Source organism: Pseudopipra pipra, chromosome 3, assembly GCF_036250125.1.
Source record: "Pseudopipra pipra isolate bDixPip1 chromosome 3, bDixPip1.hap1, whole genome shotgun sequence".
Taxonomy (NCBI): Eukaryota; Metazoa; Chordata; class Aves; order Passeriformes; family Pipridae; genus Pseudopipra; species Pseudopipra pipra.
This window is the reverse complement of record NC_087551.1, coordinates 83,376,760-83,386,847: the sequence shown is the minus strand read 5'-3', so window position 1 is coordinate 83,386,847 and position 10,088 is coordinate 83,376,760.

Below are 10,088 nucleotides of genomic sequence, written 5' to 3'. Positions count from 1 at the left end.
TGAACTACTTGTACCAGAAAGTGAAGCAGCTAGTAAAGTATTGAGAAGGTTTAGTGATAAAAGTGATTACTGGTAATAGAAAATAGCCATGGCAATCTGAATTCAAAACAAACATGTACACTGAAAAAAACCCAGATCTAAGCAGTCAGAATGAGGCCATTTTTAGAAGGCTTTCACAATCTATTTTTAAAATTTTGTAGACACAAGTAAAACTAGCCTATAACATCTTCCTTGTGTCCTTGGACACAAGACATGGAACTGAACAGGACAGAGAATACTAAAAGAAGTTGGTTTTTTTTCCCTAAAGGAGATAGCTAGATGTAGAGATAACAGAGCCCCACAGCAGCATTTAGATTTTAAAATATTTTGGAAACAGTTGTATCAATTTGTTGTTGTCCTCAGTTTAAAGGATGTTGGACCACTGAGAAGCATGTGTCTTAGATGTAGGGAGGCAATGCTCCTGAAAGACTTTGAGTCTGAAGAAGTTATAAATACAAATAAGAGGAACATCAGTGCTGATATGTGTTTTGAACGCATATTACAGGCAGTTATTCAGAGATATATATCATTCCATAGCTCATGAGAAGGGAGCAGGTGGGGATTTTTTCTTCAAAACAAAGCAACAGTGCATACGTTTAAAATAAAACCTCCAAGTCTCTTTGATATTTATCCCAGCTGGAGAAGAAACTAATATGAAAAATTTGGTTACACTGTGCACCTCTATGAAAACAGGTGATTGAAACTTTTTGGTAGCATGGAAGTAAACTTTCTTCAACCATTCCTCCATGCTCCCATTCCTTAACGTAATTCACCACATTTAATATAATTAATTTGGAAAGAAGGAAGTGCAGTTTTCCCGAAGGAATTTCCTGACTGACAGCTGTTTTACATAATCAGTGCAGAACAGCAGTAGTGGAGCATATTCCAGCTATTACCTCCTAATGGACACTTACTTTGCTTTACTACTGTTTTGCTCAGTAACATAGATAGGGAGATTCAATTTAAATTCCTCCCCCTATAAAATTAATTCTTTAGCTAAGTGTGTACATTACAGAACCTTTTGCTCTGGGGCAATAACGAGCATCCAGTGCCCTGTCAGTCTGCAAGTCACCTAGGTATTCCCCAGAAATATCAGCACCACAAACTGAGTATAAGTTAAAAAATCCTCCTTCCCAACAAGAAAATAGTAACATCTCAGATACTATTAGCTTTGTGTAACTGTAAAGTAAAGAAAATACAAAGACTCCAATAATGTTTGTAAAACCATTTGTGAGTATTTAATGAAGAAACTATATTCATTTTAATAATTAGTCAAGCCTATTTGATTGAATTTTGTGAGGTGAAATGGAAAAGCAATATAAGAAAAAGCAAATAATAATCTGACACTTCTTTGTGGCCAAGTTTAGTGAGGAAGGGTGAAGAGTAGTAAATATATAATAAATCCAATATTTGATTTCTCCTGAATAAAGTTTACCTAATTTGTGTGAGGAAAAGAATCATACTTTTCCCTCTTGGCTCATATAATATACAGGTAACTTGTGGAATGTGTCTTTAATTTTCCACATTTGTTTTAAATGAAAAGCCGTATGTTTTTCTAATGTATATTTGAAAAGAACCATCAGCTTTGTAGGACACTGCACACTGTACATATAGATGTTCATCAGTAGGTGGTGCTCCCAGGGTACATCATAGTCTAAAATGCAAATTAAAGAAGGTTTACTGAGGAAGGAGAGCTCTTTGGGTTTTTTAATATGGTAACTGAAGAGTAGTTAAAGTGCAAAACCTCTAAAAAGATATTAAATATTATACTAAATGATTTTTAAATCCTGTAAAACTACATGACCACTAAACAAATATGGAAGATATGCAGTTTTCAGTTTGTTCTTTTTCTGCCAAATATTCACACAACAAATAGTTCACTCAACTTATATCTTGACTATGGAATTTCTGTCCATGTGCTTTATTGTCCAGATGTCATTCACATTTTCTGAGCACGTAGGTATCAAATCCAAATTACCTACATGATTTTCTGAGTTGTTAAATGTTTAATGTGTTTTATTAGCAATTGTGCACTTTAGGTATTCTTTTTTAATTATATCCTAGAATTATGGCACACACCATGGGATTCTTAAAAGTCCTAGAATATTTTCAACATTATAAATAGCAATAGTACTTAACATTTTCTGTTGGATTTCTATGCTGTAGGCATCCTTCATTCAACATATGTTTGCTTGAATTTGGTGACACAAATATCGTCTCACACATTCTTTATCTGATCAGAGAGCATCACACAGGGAATATAACTTAGTACATTCAACTTCAAGCTTAAATGGCATTGGCAGAACATCCTACAAATTTTTAATGAAATATAGAACTAAAGTTACAGTTGCTGCTGAAAACAAATCACGAAGATCGAGTGTCCCAAATAGCTTTCAAAGAGGAGGTTGGTTTTGTACTTTTGTTTTTGGTTTTGGTTTTTTGGTGGGTTTTTTAGTGAATAATGGACTTACTTTGCCTGTTTATATTTCTGTAGCAGTTCAACAATATTTGCACAATATCCTATTTGTTTATACACAATCTGAGGAATATGGTAATTTGCAAACAGTGTACTGTGTTAATTATAGTAGGTGCTTTGCCTATTTATGTACTTGAGCAGCTTGAACTAAATTGAGAGAATAAAACAAATGAGGCAGGAAAGTCCAATTAAAAGTACATTAATCAAATGCTGCCCCAAAGCCTTTCCTCTACAATACATATTGTTCCACTTTATGTGGAGTGCCTGTTTGATGTCAGTTGTCCTGTATCTAATGCAGTATCTTGTTCAGTCAGTGTGCAGTAATAAATGTAATTGTCAAGTGTCTGGTTTTGGATAGTTCATTTTATATTTTTATAGATTTTATAGTTCATTTAAATTTTAAACCATTCTTTTTTTTAAGATTAATTATAACCAAGGAATAAAAAGAAATGAGAAAGTGACTACCATGTTAAGAAATGACTGAAACACAGGCTGCTTTTGATTTACCATAGTTGCAGTAGACTTTCTTCTCATCTACACTGGAATAAGTTGACTCTGTTGGTTTTCACATAAAATTCAAACCAGAAAAATGCTTCAACAGAGCAGTTAAAATTTGTTCCCTTGATATCTGATGAAAAATATTAGCTTGACTCAGCTTCTGTATAATGCCATAAATCAAGAATAGGTCTGTGGGAGTCCATGTGAAAAGTTTATTTTGCTGCACTGACGCATCTCTTTATAAAAAAATGAATACTTGTGGCTGTGGAGAAACACAAATTAGGTAGTCAAGTAATCTGAGAGGTGGACATAGAATTCCACTTCTTGCCCCATTGCAACATCTTTATGTGATACCAAGCAAGACTTTTAGGACCAGATCTCAAAAAGAATAAAAGGGAAAGTTAAAACAAGATTCATACAGAATTTAGGATCTGAATCTGTTCTGTCTCATCCTGGGAGCGCTTCAATTCCGTTAGGTTTTTGTGTTCCTTATATGCCTAAGCCACACTCCTGTTTAGAGCAGCCCTGCTTCAAACAAGGCTGAGCAGTTTGGTGTCTTCTCAGCCATAAGACCATCCTGGAAAGAGGCAGTTTGTCCCTGGGAGGGAGTTTGTCTGGCAGACACTGTCAGCACACATGCATGATGACAAAATTGGGCTCCCTGCAGAACCCCACTGTACCCACTGCTGAAACACAAATAGTGCAGGGTGGTACTCAGGTGCTGCTATAGAGAAAGAGAGAGAAATTTCCAGAAAATGGCACATCAAGTTCAAATATTTCATTATCCATACAGGGCTGCAAACTCCTCAGAAGAGTGATTGGAGTTTAAATTCTCTCAAGCTGGAGAGAGATCTGGAATCAGACCTTGGTTTAGGTTTTTCACTGTAAGACAATTGCAAAAGGTGAGTCCCTGAGCCTTCTCCTCTATGGGTGAGAAAAAGGGAGAGAGAGAGGTTCTCTGAGAGAAAGGGGTGTAGGAGCCTGCCTGTGGATAGTTAGCTGTGGGTGTGTGCATCTCTGTGTTTGGCACGGGAACCAGAGACAGGGTGGGATTACAGCTGCACGCACTCTACTCGTTACCTCCTGTGTGTTAGTGCTACCTGGTGCTGCACTGAATGCAACAACTTTAGCTAAGTGCCTGAAAGCAAGTTCCACCAAGTTCATCCTTTCGGTCCCTTCTGAGATACTTTGCCATGGGCACATCTTCCTCCAGTTTCAGCTGAGCCGACTGGAGAGTTTTCACTCCACTTCTCCTACCCTCATTCCCCTTTGCATGCCCCCTCAATACAGACACACCTCCCTTTCTCTCCTTTTTATGGCCTCTTTGCACCAGAGGTCTCCATCCTCCTCAGCCTCCCGGGTGAACTGCTTATAAGCCATTCCTGACAACAAAGTCAAAGTGGCAAAGGCCTAAATCAATCCTGCTCAAGCCATCCCAGATAACTGCACTGAAGACAAACTGAGGAGGGTTCATATGAACAGGTCAAATAGGCAGATTTAAGGCATGAGTTCTCTCTAGGAAGCCCTGCCTGATAAAAGAGTTCTTGTGGACAGAGGAAGGAACACCCAAATAAATTTTGGTAGGAGACTTAAAAGTACAGCTTTACATGGGCATTAAATCTGGTCTTTAATCTTTTTTTTTTTTTTTTTTTTTTTGCTTTTAGCAATGCCTAATTTGCTGTACAGAAAAGAAAAAGCAGTCTGTTCATGATTTCTATTCAAATGACTTACAAAATCATTTGCAATAGCTGAGTATTCAATAACATGCAATAATATTAACTACTGAATTTCCCTTCAGTGAGATCACTTTCAGGAGGATACTTCTGACTTCTGAATGAAGTTAAAAGAGCTTCATCACAAAATTTTATATAACTAGCGATGCAACTACTATGGTGTTGCCATAGAATATTTGTTACTGGAGAAATAGCATCCCATGCTAAGCTAAGCCTTCCGTGGGAGAAAGAGGGTTTACTGGGGTACATGTTCACTATACATAATAGATACCATTCCACAGGATTAAAACTATGGACTCCTGAACAGTAAGTTTAAGCCTTCTGACTTGTTTTTCCTAGTTATCATTAGCAGCTATCTTAGAAATATTTCAGAGATAGTGGTGTCCATGTTCCCTGGTTACAGAACATGGAAACTGAACAAGTTTAAGGCAGATAGCCCTGAATAATGAGGCCTGAATGGTACCATCAACTCAAAAAACCCTTAAAACAATTATTATAAAAATCTGTGAATAAATAGCAAGATAAGGTCATTACCAATTAATTTTTTTTTCACCATATGAAAATCTAAATTAAAAAAGACAGGTATATTGTGTCCTTAATGAGGATAGGAGTAAGTAAAATACACTTAGGTTTATGACTGTTGTTTTCACTAGTAATTGCTTCTCTACAATCTGGTTTGTATTAAAACCCAGAAAAAATGTTTGATAGTACTTTATGCCTTAGGCTAATTTGTTTAAATTTGAAATATTGTACTGAACTAAAATTAAAACATATGCTCTGTGCATATGTTATGTGGGTGCAAAACATTTTATACATGAAGTATTGCAGATAGATATTCTTCTCATAAGTAAGTGAAGATGGTTTAAAAAATGTATATCTAATTTCTTTCTAAGGATATGCGGGCTAAGCAATGTGCCTTGCCTCTGTGGTGCTTTAAGAAGAGACTCATAGAGAAGCTTGAATCAAATATTTGATGCAAACCTCTGACACTCAATGAGATATGTCAAAGTAGCTTTTAAGTTTATTGTCTTATTGCCACGTCTTGAAAAAAATTCCAAAACCATTGGCAAACACTGAATTTATATATTTATATATTAATTCATTCTGCCTCCTAGCACAAAATGGAACTCATTACATATTTATAAAGCGCTACATCCACTCCTCCAACATTCCAGCAAAGCAGTTTGATTTGTTGTTTTGCAGAAAGAGAAGACTGAGGGACCAAGAAGTTAGGAGGACTTGCTTGTAGTCACAGAATGGATAAAATAATAGAAGCAGAAAGAAAACAGAAAAAAACTTGACTGCTTGTCTTCCACAAAAAATGAATCATTCTCTCCAGTGCTATTATTGAATTGTAAGAGAGTCTTATATTCTCAATTTTTTTACCTTCATAGGATTCCCTCATTGTCCAGCGATGTTTTGCTGCTTAATCAGCTCAAAGCTAATCAGAGGCAGGAACCTACTCCTCGGGCTATAAAATCCTACTGTGTTTAAACTGAAATAAGAAACAATTATTTAAATGACAGAGAACCAAAAATCAAGGTTTCTCTCATGAGGTAAAAAAACACAGTAGGAGGCAACTACTGAGCCATACATGTGCCTTATATGGCTGTAGGCTTCAGATGTATCCTTGATTTTCCTTGTCAAGGCATAAAAACCCCCTACCTAAAAACAATAGGAACTCAAGATGGCAAAATAAAATTATCATCCCACAGAATAATTAGCTTTCCACAGGATTTTCTGAACCTTGCACTGTAGATCAATGTTCTCAGTGTGCCCAGAAACTTTGTTCTCCGAATGTGCTCCTTGGCCACCATGCTACCTTGTTGAACTATGTTATCCTGCTAAACAATATATCTTCCCATGATACATCCACTGTTTTATTTGGCCTGTAGACCTGTGCGACTCATTCCTTTTACAAAATCCTAAATAATGAGGTCATGCCCTGCTTATGGAGCGTAGCAATTACGGTTTCTGAGAATATCGAGAAGATCTAATCCCATTGCTTTATTCTTGACTGCCAAGTGACTCCAGTCTATATTTCAATGAAAAATAAGAGTTTCAAAGTGGACTAAATATGTTTTTCATGGTCAGCCAGTCTTTAAAACTTGCCCTGAGCAGGGCTGTGTGTCCATGCTGGGTTACGGGCTTTCTCTGCCACGGGCTGCTCCACCTCACACCTGCCAAAACTTCTCTGGCAGCATTTTGAGCTCCAGGCTGTGACCCAGTACTAGTCATCTGTTCCTCTAGGCAGATTTTATTCAGCTAAAGCCCTGGATGTCTACTGCAATGTCCTTTCCTGAGGCAAGCAGTATCAGGTTCCACTCTGTCTTCTCTCCCTATCCCAGGTCATTTTTTCTCTCTCCCTTCCGGACCATGGTTATTGAGACAGCTGGAAAAGCTACATAGAAATGTCTATCTGATCACAGGGCAGACAACTACACACTGAAGAACGTTAAATGTAAACACAAATGAGATTTATTCTGGAAGTAATAAACACACTGGGTGTTTCTGCAGATAGCCAATGTATTTTAGCTTTGAGCTCATCCTAGCAACCTCTGTGCAGCAATGTAAGGGCAACCACTGACAACCAGAGATCCATCCATATGTTCTATCTATCCATAGAAATGGGAATTATTTTTTTTTTTATCTTAAGTCTCTAAAGACAAATATCTACAGTCAATTGATGGGAAGTATGTTATTTTTGGCATGGGCTTGCACTATCTCAAAATTTGGGCAGAAAATTGTTCTACTCATTTTTTTTTGTTTCACTATTCAAATTAGCAGATCCACTTCCTATGATTTGGTACTTTTTCCATCAATAACACACAAATTCCATGGAAACATGCCAAAGATTTTCTTAGCAACCAAGCTTCTTGCCCGATATACACGATTAACTACAACAGTATGTTAAAAGCTTAAAATAAACCTATCTTTTTAATTTAGAATTTCATATAGTGAAAGAAGATTCACTGGTAATGAATTTAGCACAGTTTCAGGAGAATTTATTTATTTTTATGGAGGCTGAGCACTCAAGAGATGTCATGGTAAAAGCAGGTTTTGGCATAAAGGCAAATCTGCTGGGATCAGCCCAATGACTGTGAGTTCAGGTAAATTAAAAGCACTCTTACAAATTGATGGTATGGGCCCACCCATGATTGAAATGTAAATTGATTCATGCCTTTTAAGGGCATAATACTGCTGCAGAAAGCATCCTCCTCCATCAAAAAGTAGCAAATTCCATTATGAAAGATGGGATTTTGACAAGCTGTTTCTAGTTCCAAGAGGGTAACCATTTTGGAGAAGAGTATGCAGACTCTGGTCACTGCTTTTTAAGTCTCTGGAAGGTGCAGACTAATCGGATTTTCAGAAAACAGAAGTTGTAGTTTTTATGTCTTCATATTTGGTAAAGTAAAATAGAACAAAATATCACAAGTTCTATTCTATTTATAGAGAATCTTTTTTATCTTTGCTTAGAATAATCTCCATTGATTTCATAGTCTTTGAGTTAGACCCAGGGTGCAGGTTGATGGTATATGAAAAAGAATTATTTTTAGAAGCATTGTATATAACTGCTATGAAAAGAAATAAACCATCAGGATCTGAGGTAAAGACTGTCACTTGAACTCAGCTTCTTAGAGGCTTGTGTGGCATGCTTTTGTCACAAGCTAACCACCCGTTTATGCTGCAGCATCAAAAAACTTACAGACCTCTAGGTCTCTCTGTAGGTATCAGATGGAGCTAGTATTTAAATATCTTATCTCTCCAACAATCCTGAAAGTACGTGCCCATGAACACAAATTTTTCAGGCACTGAGAAAAAGAAACCACTGGAAAGTAGGAGAATTATAAACAAAAGAACAAGAAAATACAGCATAAAGCCTTATCAGCTGAAGATTTTAAGTAGCCCTTTATTCAGGCCTTCTAAATAGTTTATGGACAATGGCAGCTATAGTGTTCTCATAGGAAGAATGACTTCTCTACTAAATCTGTTTGTTGAAATTTAATGATATGCCTCCATGTACAATTCTCCTGATTTGTGCCTGCTGTTGGCAAGTACAGTACATCACAACAACTCTTCTCTTTACAAGTGACCCACAAGATGTAATGCAACCAGCTGCAGTATAGTAATGTGGAATGACTTAAATGGCTGTGCTAAAGCTTGCAGCAAGTTAGATGTTCTTAAAACTCTGCAAAGCTGTGCAAACCAGTAAAACAAAAAAGGTTAATTCTTGTTTTAGCAGGTTTTATTGCAAAGTTATTAGAAAAGTAAATATTACATGTAGTGTTGAAGACAAGGAACACTTCAGTTACCTGGAGCCAAGTGGCTTGAGCTGCGCTCCGCTACAATCATTACGGGTGTGTGAAATCATACTGGTGCCAAATGTTAGCATGGAGAATCATATTTGCCTGTGTTATGGCATGGTAATAAAATGCAACGGCCACTTCCAGCCATCTCTGCTATTCACTTCTGCTGCCAGGGGATGGGAAAAGGGCTTCCATAGCCATTTTGACAAACACACTGGCATGCCTTAGTACACTGTGTTTTTGCCAGATGATGTTTCTAACCTTCGTACCTTTGCCACAGAGGTTTAAAATGACCTTGAAATAAGAGAGTCTCTTTTTTGTTAAGATTCGGTCTACGTATAAATTTCTGAAGTAGTATTGTAGAAAATAGTCTCGTAAGTAAGGAATGTATTTTCAGCTCCTAGTCTCCCAAAATACAGATGAATATGATTTCTTACAGATTTGCCACATATAGAGAGAAAACACTTCTGCAGGAATTGAGAGAAAAGTCTAACTTTTTAATCCATGTGATATTTGCTGGTTGTCTGAAATAAGACTAGTTTTCTGCAATAAAACCAGTGTTTGAGATAGAAAAAGAAGATAATTCAGACTGAGCCATGCCAACCCTGAATCTAAATGCTTTTAAGGCCAGGGAAGAATTCTCTTCTTTTATGCACAATGCATAAGTTCAGTTGTCATTAATTTCAATTAGAAGTTGATGAAGTTCTTTGGTTTATTACACTGTCATTTGCACTACATTTTCAAATTGCATCAAGACATTAAATATTCAGACAGTAACTGCTCACAGGGGATTTTATGCAGTGCAAGACACATAATGAAACCTAACTCATTATTTTTATTAATTATTTGTATTACTTTAATGCGTAGGAGTTGTAGTCATGGACCATGACCTCATTGCATGATGCACAAAGCCAGAACAAAAAGGCCATTTACTTCCTTAATTGTTAGATCCAAGGTTGTGAGTGACATTGCTTGCGTAGAGCCTACTTTGGATTTTCACCTTTCTAAAACCTGGGCAATGCTATTTGACCAGTC